Source organism: Choloepus didactylus, chromosome 17, assembly GCF_015220235.1.
Source record: "Choloepus didactylus isolate mChoDid1 chromosome 17, mChoDid1.pri, whole genome shotgun sequence".
NCBI lineage: Eukaryota > Metazoa > Chordata > Mammalia > Pilosa > Megalonychidae > Choloepus > Choloepus didactylus.
The window spans coordinates 73,285,451-73,298,708 of NC_051323.1; positions in this window are offsets into that span (position 1 = coordinate 73,285,451).

Here is a 13,258-nt window from a genome sequence, read left to right on the forward strand (position 1 = left end):
CTCGCACACCTGAAATTGCTTTAAGCACATGGAAGACACCCCTGCTTCATTTTGGTCAATAATGACTTGGCACTGCTTTTATATACACTATCAATGCAAGGGTTAATTGCCTGATGAAAAATACTCCATGAATTCTCAAAAAAAAACAAGAAATAGTAATACAGAAAACTCTACTTTCACTGAAAATGAGCTCTTTTTGTTTTATTCTTGGATCACCATCTTCAGTTACTTGAAAATGGATTCAATGAGTAGACTTTATAGCACAATTGTACTGAAATAATCCAGTATTTACTTGTATAATTCTGAGACCATAGGATGTTCACCATTCTGAACACCAGTTACCTCTGTATGTCTTTGAAGAAAGTTTTGCAATATAATTCCTTGAACTTTCTGCTCATTTTGGATGGTGCAGACATAGGCTTTCCTCAAATTTAAGATTATTATGATAAACTAGATGTCCTACAACCATGTAGAAAATAATTTTTTTACTTAAGTATATATTTTGAATAAAATGAGTTAGTGACCTTATATCGAATCATCTTGACTATGAACACCTTCACTATGAGGACTGCTTTTCTCTCGTGTTTTTGATACTCTCCTTACTGTGTAGCTCAATGTTTAGAACAAGAGCTCAATAAATATGTATTGAATTAAAATTGTAAAAACATTGGGAAAAAATACAAAACAAAACCTGTGCCAATGGTGAGTGTAATCTTAACTTTGTATATAGCTGGGTATTCATGTTCAGTAATAATGCCTACTTGTATGTAGATATCTTTGTATTTTACAAAATGCTTCAACATAAGTTTTCCCATTTGGACCTTTAAACGCTTGTAAGGTAATCAGGGCAAAAATTATTACCCCCATTTTGCAAATGAGGAAATGGAAATGCCAAGAAGTTAAATCATTTACCTGGAATTCCACCCAACCCCTTACCCCAGTCATCTTACAGTAAGTGTCCTGAATGCATTACATTGGTAAAAACAGTTCATTGTCTTTGAACACTGTTTGACACAATTGGGGGGGTAATGTGCATTGCCCTTTAAATATCAATTTCCAGATATGATTCTTGAGTATTAACCAATTTTCTGTAAACAGACAATGAAAGGAGTTTCTTCTCCACCCAAATGAAGTCTTAAAGCAGTTCTAATAATGACCTTACCTTAACTTGTTTGAGTATTAACCACGGAGGAAATAGAATTCCCCAACCACTGGTCACTTCAGGGAGCCCAGTTAGCACACTGGGAAAGCCTGGCTGCTGTAGGGTTCTGGAACTGGTTCTTGGGAAACTTGCTTTCTTACCTTCCTAACTGCCCAAGCCAGTTCTGCCAGGTGACCAGGTTTTGGATGTCTTTATATGATTGTTGACATTGAAAAACTCACCAGTTTTTATGGCTTTTCCAGCTATTTTGTTCAGTTGCTAGATGAGAGGCATCTTCTCTGAGTGTACTTCTCTGCCTTATTGAATGAAAACTTGGAATTCTCCTAGGCAAAATGTGGCTTTGCAGGTTTCTTCAGGACTGGGCTGGCTCGGAGGTCGGAGCACAGTAGCAGTGGATGAGGGCCTGAGCTAGTGCAGTGCCAGACGGAACGGAGAAAAGCCAGGGACAGGAGCGAGAGACGTTGAGAAGTGGAATGGGGTAGGGTGCAGTGACTGATAGGGTGCTCAGGTGATGGGGGGCTGGGGGGGGCAGTAGTTGAAAATATCTAGCCTGAGTGACTCCCTTTAACCAAACTAGGGAATCCGATGAAATAAGTGTGATGGGGAGAAAAGAAAATGCAAGATGGAGATGGATATAGGGGAAAAAACAAAAATATATAAGATGGAGATAGATACAAGGGAAAAAGAAAAATCAATAACAAAAAAAGAGTAAGAAGCAATTATAAAGGAATTTACAAATTTCCTATTTACAAATGAGTTTGAATTCACAGAAGCAGGAGTTAGGACGTGCACATATCTTTTGGGAAACATGATTCAATCCATAACACCTTTGTAGAGATGTTGCACACAAAAATATTAATCAGGCAAATGTGAAGGAAAAAAGTTTTTGGACTTCCTTTTCCTTCCTGTGTACCTCAAAACCCTGACTTCATTAAAGGCTTCTCCAGTGTCCTCAGCTCCACAGGAAATATAATTCTCACTGCTCTGGATGAACAACCTTGGCAAGACTTTTTTTCCTCCCTCCCACAGAACTAGAGAAGGTCAAATCTCTAAATGAGATCTCAGGGTAAAACAAAACAGAAGAACCTGGCCAAGGGAGCAAGCTTTATAGGCTCATAAAATGGAAAGCACACATTACATGTCATGCGGCAGCCTTGTGGCCCATCCTAACCTTTTTAATTGCGTGGTGAAGCACATTACTGAATAGAGCATTCCCACCGAGAAGAGCCCTGGGCCTGGGAAAGAAAATTCTCCAGCATTTCCAGTTTTAAAGTGTCATGTTCCAAGTAGAATGTTTACTTGGGAATGCGTCCCACAGAATGAGGGGTGTGGGTTTTTTTGTGGGGAGGGAGTGATGAGTCGGGGAACGCGTGGCGCCCCGCTGGCTCTCTGACAGTGCCGCTCTCGAGGTGGCCCCTGCCCTCCGCGGTCACCACGCCAGGCCTTCACCTCTACCTTCTGCCGTGTCCCTACCCGCTCCTCTTCCCACCCCACCCCAAGCTAATCCATCCCCTCTCGGGAAACTAGCTGATACCTTCCTGGTCTTTCTTCCATGTTCCAAATTTCTAAATGCATATTCTTCCTTGTGCAGCTTTTTTTCTTATACTTGATATAAATTCTCAGCTCATTTTCATGTATTTTTAAACCAACTGACCTAATTTTGCACTTGTCCATAGTATCTCTGTGAAGAAGCCCATTGTATTATCTAAACCTGTGTCCATCCTTGTCTGAAGTTTCACAGGAGGGGTAGAGGTCTGGTCCTTTATAAATACAGAAGTAAAAATAAAACAGGATGAATCCCCTGAGTAAAAGGGAAAATCCTGGGCAAGAAAGCCAGCCAGCCCCCACCTCTCAGGCAAAGCCACCCCTAGAAAGAGCTGAGACAAGACTGTGACAAATGAAGGCAGTGAGCAACCAAACTCTGGAGCAGCAGTTCTTAACCTTGTCTGCCTGTCTTAGTTCCCAGTTGCTGCTGTAAAAATTACCACCAACGTGGTGGCTAAGAACAACACAAATTTGTTTCCTTGTGGTTCTGGAGGTGCGACATCCCACATGGTCTCCCGGGGCTAAAATCAGGGTGTCGGCAGGCTGCGTTCCTTCCTGGAGGCTCTAGAGGGAATGTATTTTCTCACCTTTCCTGGCTGCTGGAGGCTGCCACGTTCCTTGGCCCGTGGCCCCATCCACCTCCAAAGCCAGCAGTGACGGCTCGAGTATCACGTCACATCATTCTGACACTAACGCTTCTGCCTCCCTCTTCCGCAGGTAAGAATGAGGAAGACCCACCAAAGTAATCCAGGATAATCCCCCTATTTTGTCTGATTAGCAACCTTAGTTCCACCTGCTACCTTACTTCCCTTTTGCTACGTAACAGAACAGAACTTAGGTTCCAGGGAGCAGGACGGAGACGTCTTGTGGGGCTGTGTTCTGCTCTCCACACCTGGGGAGCTTCACCCCACAGACCCCACTGTGAGTGGCCTGGCAGGCGGCCCAGGCCTCCAGGTGCTCCTAGAGCTCCCTGTGCGGCTCTAATCAGCAGCCAAGAGGGAGAACACGGCTCTGAAAAGACATGTATTACATACTGGCTGCCATGCCCACAGGCTTCCATTATTGACATACCATTTAACTGCCCCGACATCCTGCTTACATGTCAGACCTTCTGATAAGCTAACTGGACTAGTATTTTACCTTCAGTAATCCCCACGACAACCCTGTTCCCTCTTACAGATAAGGAAACAGCCTCAGCAAGTTGCCCCAGGTCCCGCGACGGGAAGCAGTAGAGCAAGGTCTGGATCCCAGGTCTGTCTGACGTCGCCCTGCTCTGGATGCTAGAGCTCCAAGACCATTTAGAGTTTAGATGCAAAAAGGTGTTTGTTAGGCATCTGACACCCAAAATTCCTGGAAGAATAGAAACTGATGAGTGCTAGAAGCTGTAGACACAGCCAGAGGCCCCTGATACAGGGAGTTCATCTTCGGAGAAGTGGTTAATAAGTTCATAAACAAGTCCATTTACATGGTCCTAGGACCAATGGGGTAGATTACATTTCAGGATTTATAAACGAATACTGAGGTTAACTAACTTCATGCATTTGAAACAAGACACAGAATATATATATTTTTTTACTCTGATTAAAACAGATCATCTCTGGTTTTTGTTAGGGATGCATGTCCTAAACTCAGCCCAACTGTAGCTCCGTTCCCTGTAAAGTGCCGTTCAGCAGCTTTGGGCAGCTTTCCTCCAAGGCATTTGAAAGGGTCTCTGGGAGCTGCTGGGAAACGTTGACCTTTGCAAAGATCCCAGCAGCCACAGTCAGTGTACTGTCATCTTCAGCCCGTGGCAGTCCAGGCGCCACCTCAGATGCCCTCGCGGAGGGCGGAGGGGTGGGGCCAGGGCACGGGGGCTGCTCAGCTGGACCCCACAGCCCAGCATGAACAGAGCAGGGCTGAGACCACCGTCTGTCCTGGAAAACCCCCCAAACCTCGCGTGCAGCTAGCACAATATGGATGAGTCTTATCATTATAATAGTAAGTGAGAAAATGGCCTAATCAAATATTTTGAAGGAAATAATGTAGATGTGGAAAAAAACATTTTCTTAAAAAAGCAAAGGAATGGAGTACTTCTGGGAAGATGGACTAGACTTACTTTCCCTACTCTTCCTGCAAAGTACAAACCAAAAGCCCAGGACATTAGAAAATGAACCCGACTGAAAGGTGGAGAGAAGAGAGAAAATGGGTCAGGACCTTGCTGTGCACAGCGGTCAGTTCCCTGGGTTCTTATTTCTTGTTGCCCCATATATCCCGGACTTGAGACTGGGGAAGCCCACCACCGGAGCAGCAACGGGCGCAGGCAAAAATGAACACACAAAATCTCAACGAAAGCCAGCTCAGGAAAGGGGTGGCCTGGCAAGACAGAAAACTCGTAGTAATAACTGCTCTACCCTAGCCACACACCACTGGAAGGAGCTGTGGCTCCATCAACACCCCTCCCGGCAAGGGCTACATGAGCTCCTGGGCTTCCACCCTCCCAGGCTGAGGCAGGGTCCCTCGTTCTCCCTCCAGGGTGGTGGCCGAGGGGCTGGGACTGTCGTCCCCACTGGGCCGTAATGACACACACCCCTGCAGGGGCCGTGGAGACCACACGGGAAGTCCAGAGTTGCAGTCCCCTAGGAAACAGAGTCAGAAGAGGCCAAGCGGAGAGCAGGACTCCACCACCACCCAGCAGTGCCAAGGCCACCCCAACCACGATGGCAGTGGAGGCCACCGGGTGACAGCATCACGGCACTCTGAACCTGCCCAGCCAGGGAGGTGTCTGTGGAGGCCCAGGGGGAGCCAGAACTTCACCCCTGCCCAGCAGTAATGAGGTTCCCTCTTTGGGTGACACCGAAGTCAAATGGGAACCTGGGCTTCCACCTCCGCCTAGCAGTAAAGACACAGCGATGACCCCCACCAGCCCCCATTCCCCTGGTGGAGTGGTGTCAGAGAAAGCCAGCCAGCCAGAAGGTTTAAATAAGATCCAGAGTCTTATCCTGTAATAATCCATGTGATGGTTTGCAGGTTCTGTGTGCCCCAGAAAGAATCCTGTTCTTTTAATCCATTCCTATGGGTTGCTGGAAGTAGTGAAACCCAGGAGAGAAGGACCAGCAGATGCCACCATGTGCATTGCTTTCTGACAGAGGAGCCCAAGCTCACCACCACCCAGGCTCCAGGGAAGGTATTGTCCTGTTGAGCCTTAATTTAGATATTTTTCATGGCCTGGGAACTGTAAATTGTAAGTTAATAAATCCCCATTGTAAAAGGCAACCCATTTCTGTTATATTGCATTCAGCAGCTTTAGCAAACCAAAACACCCCAGATATCCAGGTTTCAGTTGAAAATCACTTCTCATACCATGAACCAGGAAGATCTCAAACTAAATGGAGAAGACAATAAACGGCAGCATCTAGATGACAGAGACATTAGAATTATCCAACCAGATTTTTCTAATGTTTGAATGACAAATTACAAACACACTTGAAACAGATGAAAAAAATAGTCTCAGCAAAGAGACAAAATCTCAGCCAAAAAAAAAAAAAGTGAACAATATAAAGAAAAACCAAATGGAAATTTTAGAACTGAACAGTATAATAAGTGACATTTTTAGAAGTCAGTAGACAGGCTCAACAGCAAAATGGAGGGGACGGGAAAGAATGAATGGGGGCCCCAGGGTGGGTCATTGACATCTTAGTGCCGTGGTCCCACCCACTAAGTCTCCAGTAACATAATTGAGATGTCCAAGGCCACACAACCGTCCACTGGCAAACAGTTTGCTTTACAAAAAGCTGAAAAAGAGCCCAGACTTCAATTAGAGATATGAATGAAGCAGATCTGGTTAAGACGAGGGCAAATCAGGCCAAAGGGTAAAGGCTGAAACTGACTGTGTGTGAAAACTTCAACTTCAATGTGAGACCAAGGGAAGAAATGTTTATTTGGTGCAGGATCTATATTTTCTAAACAATATAACTTCTACAGTCAGTTTGTTCAAACACCATAATTACATGGAACTTTGAAGAGGAATTGACATATGGTAGGTTTGTGTAGGTTAGAGTGAAATAGTAACACATCCCAAAGTAATTTAGACAGAGAATAAAAATATATAGGCAGGGCCCCCCTAAGGAGCTGCGGGAAAATGTGGACGTGTTGGACTTCCTCACCTGGATTTTTGCTGATGTTCTCACAAACGTTGAGGATGATGGCTTGGTATGCCAAGCCCTCTATCTTGGGCCTGCCCCTATGAAGCTTGTTACTGCAAAGGAGAGGCTAAACCTGCTTATAATTGTGTCTCAGTGTCTCCCCCTGAGAGCCTCTTTGTTGCTCAGATGTGGCCCTCTCTCTCTCTAACTAATTCACCTTGGCAGGTGATCTCACTGCCCTCCCCCTACGTGGGACCCGACTCCCAGGGTGTAAATCTCCCTGGCAACGCAGGATATGACTCCTGGGGATGAATCTGGACCTGGCATCATGGAATTGAGAACATCTTCTTGACCAAAAGGGGGATGCGAAATGAAATAAAGTTTCAGTGGCTGAGAGATTTCAAATGGAGTCGAGAGGTCACTCTGGTGGACATTCTTACACACTATATAGATAACACCTTTTAGGTTTTAATGCATTGGAATGGCTACAAGTAAATACCTGAAACTATCAAACGCCAATCCAGTATCCTTGAGTCTTGAAGATGATCGTATAACAATGTAGATTACAAGGGGTGACAGTGTGATTGTGAAAACCCTGTGGATCACACTCCCTTTATCCAGTATATGGATGGATGAGTAGAAAAATGGGGACAAAAACTAAATGAAAAATAGGGTGAGATGGGGGGTGATTTGGGTGTTCTTTTTACTTTTATTTTTTATTCTTATTCTGATTCTTTCTGGTGTAAGGAAAATGTTCAAAAATAGATTGGGGTGATGAATGAACAACTATATGATGGTTCTGTGAACAGTTGATTGTACACCATGGATGATTGTATGATGTGAATATATCTCAATAAACCTGAATTTAATAAAAAAAAAAAGTTTGCTGTACAGACTTGGCTACTACATTCTATTTAATGCCCATTTCAATAGCCTCTCAGGCTTGGTTCATGTGCCCCTTCACAGGGGCATGATGCACCCTTACTTGGCTGGCCTTGGGCACCTCAACAGCCTCTGTGAGCAGGACCTTAACTGGATCCACCTGCCCCCAGGTGCCCAGTTATGTCACGACCCTGGCAACGTTCTCCTGCAAGGAGATTCCTGGGACACTGTCACCCAGTACATGCTCCCACTTACCATGGCACTCACTAAGAAGGGGGACAGGCTACTGCTCCCCATAAGGCTCAGGGCCCTGCACTTAAATAATTCTCAGGCATCTGCTGAGAACCATTCCATTCCTGCTATAGCTAAAAAGCAACTCCTGATTTTACAGCCCCAATCACTCTCCGGCAAGCCCAACGCTTACTAGCTCCTTTGATTTCTGGAGGCAAGACAGATCCCCGATTTACAAATAATAATAAAGCCTATTCATGTGCTCACCCACAAATCAGCCCACTTTGAATGACCTTTTACAACCAAAGATCCCAGAGTCGCCTAGATGCCACTTAATGGCTCTTCTCTTAGTGCCCCCACGAGTCTCCTTTCTGGTGGAGCACTGGTGACCACCCCCGTGGGTCCCGGGGCCTCTACACCACCTGCCGTGCCCACAGACTGCCCATGGGCTTCTTGGACAAAATTAAAAAAAAAGTCCCAACTGCCTGCGCTAGGCATTGGAGTGACAGCTGTGGCCACACACCAGGCCTCCTGGGAACAGGCTCTTCCGGGACCTGCCCCGTGGCCTGTCGCTGTAGAAAGCTTGTCACAGCCGCCGAGGCCTCCTTGTGCATATGGAAACTGCCCGCGGGATAGTGCCCAGTCCGGGCCCTCTGGCATTTCCCACCTGCAGGGAGAGTGGCCTTCCCTGTCCCAGTCCCTTGCCAGGGGCCACAGTGCTGAAGGTGACCTCTCTCCCAGCCCTTTGGCTGCCTGGGGAACCCCTTGGGATCAACGAAGGGAATCCACCCACTTCCCAGAGAGCAGCGCCACCACACTCTTGCTGGGGGCCCCAGATGTGGCTGTTGTCCCTTAACCAGGGCGTCCCTAATGACAGACGGGACGTGAAGTGCAGTCACCTTGGCTCGGAGGACATCCTAATTACACACTGCCACTTCTGGGCCATTGCCAAAGGCCTGGCTGTTTGGTTCAGTCAAGGGCAACCATTTCTCATTCAGGTCACGCCACCCGGGGTAAAGAACTCGGAATTCCCTGCCTCTCAGACACCAAAAATACAAATTTGGGGGCTCCTGCCCCTTCACAAACTGCGCCAAGGTTGCTCCCACACTCCAAGTGGGCTATACTCTGTCCGGTTTCCCTGACCAGAGAATGGGGCCGCTGGTGCTTGGGAGGCCACCATGCAATATAGCAAAATAAAATAATTGATGACAATCAGTAAGGGTCCAAAATAATATCCAAATAGATGATTCGTCCTGCTGGGACCTCAAAGCCCTCAGTGAGGGTCATGCTCTCTGACAGCCGCGGCCGCTGGCACCTGCCTCATCCTAGGCTCTCCGTCAGCCAGGCTCAAGGGGCATTTGTCCCCCTAAGGCTACTTCTTGCAGCACGTGAACAGATAACACCCACAAAGTTGCTCTGAGCCCAGAAAATGAGGCAATGGGTTAAAATTGCTAATGATATCTCAGATGTTTGAGCAAATGACCTGAACATCTCCTACATCTTCTCCTGACTTTTCCCAACCATCTGACAGGATCAGACGTTTACACTCTTCCAAGCCACTTCCCTCTCATTATAGTTGGCTGCTACCTAAGTGGGTGGCCCTTAAAATTTATATTTAAACAAATTAAGCTTCAATTAAATGAGACATGGCACATTTCAGTCTTCAAACATCAGTTGTGAACTGTAATAGAGTCTGATCCTTTTTGATGTTCCACCTTTGACAGTTTTCAAGTACCACCTGCCCCTTCCTTTTCTGCCCTACATTTGGACAAGCTGACTTTGAAAAAGCCCACACATGGTCCCCTCCCTTGGAGCTAGCAGGATATTCAGACCTTAAGATCCCCCGGCTTTTCCCCAGGGATTTTCCCAGGGCTATCACTTGGCCACTGAAGGCCCTGGCCACGCCCTCGGCCTTGCTCAAGCCCGCGCTGCCCCCGTGCCCCCAGCCGTGCCCCGTGTGGGTTGTAAACTTCCTCTCAAGTCCCCTTGATCACCAACCTCCACGTTCTACCCTCCACCCCTCCTCTGCAGGGTGATCACAAATTAACTATGAAATAGCAACACACCTATCAGAACGGCTAAATTAAAAGATAATGACGACACCCAGTGCTGGCAAGGATGCAGGGAAACTGGCCTTCTCATACCTTGCTGGTGGGGACATAAATGGTACAACTACTCTGGGAAATGGTTTAGCAGTTTCTGAAAAAATGAGACCCACAACTGCCATACAACCCAACTATTGCACTTTTATGTTCACACACACACACAGCTGCTTTATTAGTAATAGCCCCAAACTGGAAACAACCCAGATGTCCTTCAATGGGTGAAGGGTTAAGTAAAATGGCTCATTTTACTTCTATCTGGCAGTAAAAAAAAACAATTATTGATACACCCAACAACCCAAATGAAACTCCAAGGAATTATGCTAAGTGAGGGAAAAAAGCCAATTCCCAAAGTTTACATAGTGTATGAATCCATCTCTACATAACATTCTTGAAATGACAAAATTCTAGAGATGGAGAGGAGACTAGTGGTTGTCAGGGGTTAAGGAGGGGTGGGGGCAGGCGGGAAGTGGGGGTGGCTGGAAAAGGGCAGTCGAGGGGCCCTGGTGGTGATGGGAGTTTCTGTATCCTCACCGTACCAATGCCAATATCCCACTTGCGATTTCCACTACAGTTTTCAAATGTTACCATTGGAAGGAACTGGGTAAAGTTTTCGCTCTATTATTTCTTACAACTGCATGTGAATCTATAACAATCTGAAAATAAAAAGTTTAATTAAAAATAAAAGCAAGGGAATGACTGAGTCAGCGTTCAGGGGAATGACTGAGTCAGCGTTCAGGTTAAGTGGAGGGTGCCACGTAAAGAGATTAAAATGTTGCCAATGCTTCAGCTTCCATATTGGCTGGTGGGTTCCTGAAGACTTATTATTTGGAAACAAGCAGATGAATGGGGCTGCATGTGGGCCAGCACTGAGCAGCCTCACAGACTACGATTAATACGGTGTTCATCGCCAACCCCTGGGATGGCACCGGGCCCAAGTGCTCTTGCAAATCAGGCGGTAAAGCAGGATCACATGGCTGGGAAGAGTGACGAGGGTACTTCAGTGCTCCGTCGTCTGAGTGTGAGGTGAGGGTCGAGAGTCTGCATGTAAACCAGCGTTATCCTACGCAAGTCCACGGTTGGAAAGAACTTGAAGTTGTCTGTTCTGTCCCCAAGGAGCAAGCTGGCAATGACCTTGTACAATCCCAGAAGGGAGAGACCCCAAACCACATCAGAACATTCTTCCCCTCTAACTCACGGACAGGCCTGAAATGCACCCTGTCTCCTTGGGGTCCTTCCCTGGAAAGCCTGGGGAGAAATAGCCATCCCTGCTCCCATGGGAGAATTATTTAGAAATGATTAAAACTCTTTGGACCTTTAACTCTTAATCAAACAAAGCAGAATAAATTTGTTTCGTGGATTAACTAATAAACTGCCTTTCTTTCCCTTTAGACTCTCGAAGGCTCAATGTCTTTTTTTTTTCTTTTTTAAGTTTACTCAACTATCATGGTGCAGTTTATTATGTATTATAAATTTCTTTTCCATAACTCTAAGCCCTATTTCAAAGTCTTTTTATACTTCAGCAGCTTTGGGGAGGACCTGAAGGAATTAGGAATCACCTGATGATTTGCAATTAGTCAGTGGTCCCCAGTTCTAGCTGCCCATGGGAATCACCTGGGGAATTTTTAAACAGTATAGATATCTGAGTCCATCCCAAGCTAGAGGATCAGAATGAGGGTGGGAAGGCTTTGGGATATTTTAAAAGGCAGATGAGTCTGAAGGGTGGGTGGAGAAACCCTGCTATTGCTGAATCAGAGCTCTCCAACTCCCAGGATGAAGCAGCTGGAGAAAGGGACGTGAACTCTGATGCAGACCAGTGGTTCTCAAAGTGTGGTCCCCGGCCCAGCACCTCTGGTGTCACCTGGAACTTGTTAGAGAGGCAGAATGCTGAGTCCCACCCCAGACCTACTGGATCCGGAACCCTGGTGGGGAGGCCTAGCTATCCAGGTCCTAACAAGCCTTCAAGATGATTCCAGGTATCCAGGTATCCAGGTATCCAGGTATCAAGGTGATTCCAACGTAGATGACAGTGTCCCAGCCCTGCCGCTGCCCCTTGCTGTTCTTGGTAGCTTAGGTAAGTCATTTCATTTTTGAGCATCACTGTTTCCTCATATGTACAATACAGATAGTCATGACGCTGCCTTACCATGTGTCATGGGGATGTTACAGTAGCACACGTGAAAGTGACCCCATGGGCAGGTTTCCACAGACTGCAAGAGTCACAGCATCTATGACAGTTTCCTTGGGTGCTGGGTATGTCTCACACTTCTACGCCTGTGGATGATAAAAAAAACTTGTCTCAGTGTTACGTCACCAGTATGTCAGGGGCTGGCTGATGGAGTCTAGTTTTATGATCTCTACATGAAGAATCTGATGTTGGCTCTGGTGGGAGCCAGCAATTGAACCCCTTAGCCCGACAGAAAATAGGAAAATGTCAGTAAATGCCCATTCACTACCTGACAGTGAGATTCCTGAGGGCAGAGGCTGTGTCTGATTCAACTTTTTATTTCTGGGATATAGCCCAGGGCATGGCGCATCTGATTAGATGGATGGATGCTTTGGATGAGATAGCTTATTATTTGCTTCTTGGAACTGCTATCTCCATAGTCAGTCTAATCATTTGTTTGTTACTTAACTTGTTTTTGTATTATAGACACATTTTTTTCCTTGTCATATAGGGTTGATATTTTATTTCACACTTCTTGGATAAAAGGCACCATATGAATATAAATTGAAAATACACACACAGTACCTATCTCAGGTTCATAATTCAAATGCCCAGTCATTTTTTCCCCTAATGAAATGGTTAGCCTTTGTTTGTAGCCGTTCTCCTCAAGGCTTTCAGGCAAAGGTAGTTGAGGACCTTTAAGTTAAGGTTTTTAACAATTGAAAAGTATTTCTCTCTGAAATTTTACTTGATGTAAGAGGAAAGCCAATAAAAGATGTGTGTTTCTATGTCTCAATTTATATAAGCATCCACACATTTGTAAACTGGTATTCATCATTCCTCTTAATACACAAGGAATTTTTACAATTCAGGGAAGAGCCAAGCCAAAGATAAAAAGTAGAATTGCAAAGTAGAGGCTTATTAAAAAAATAATAACCATGTAAGTGGCAGAACCTCTCAATGAACTGGGGTTTGGCTTCCCCTAAGCAAGGGTGGCCCACCCACTTCTCCTCTTCCAGCAATCACTCCCAGTAACGGCAGCAAGTTC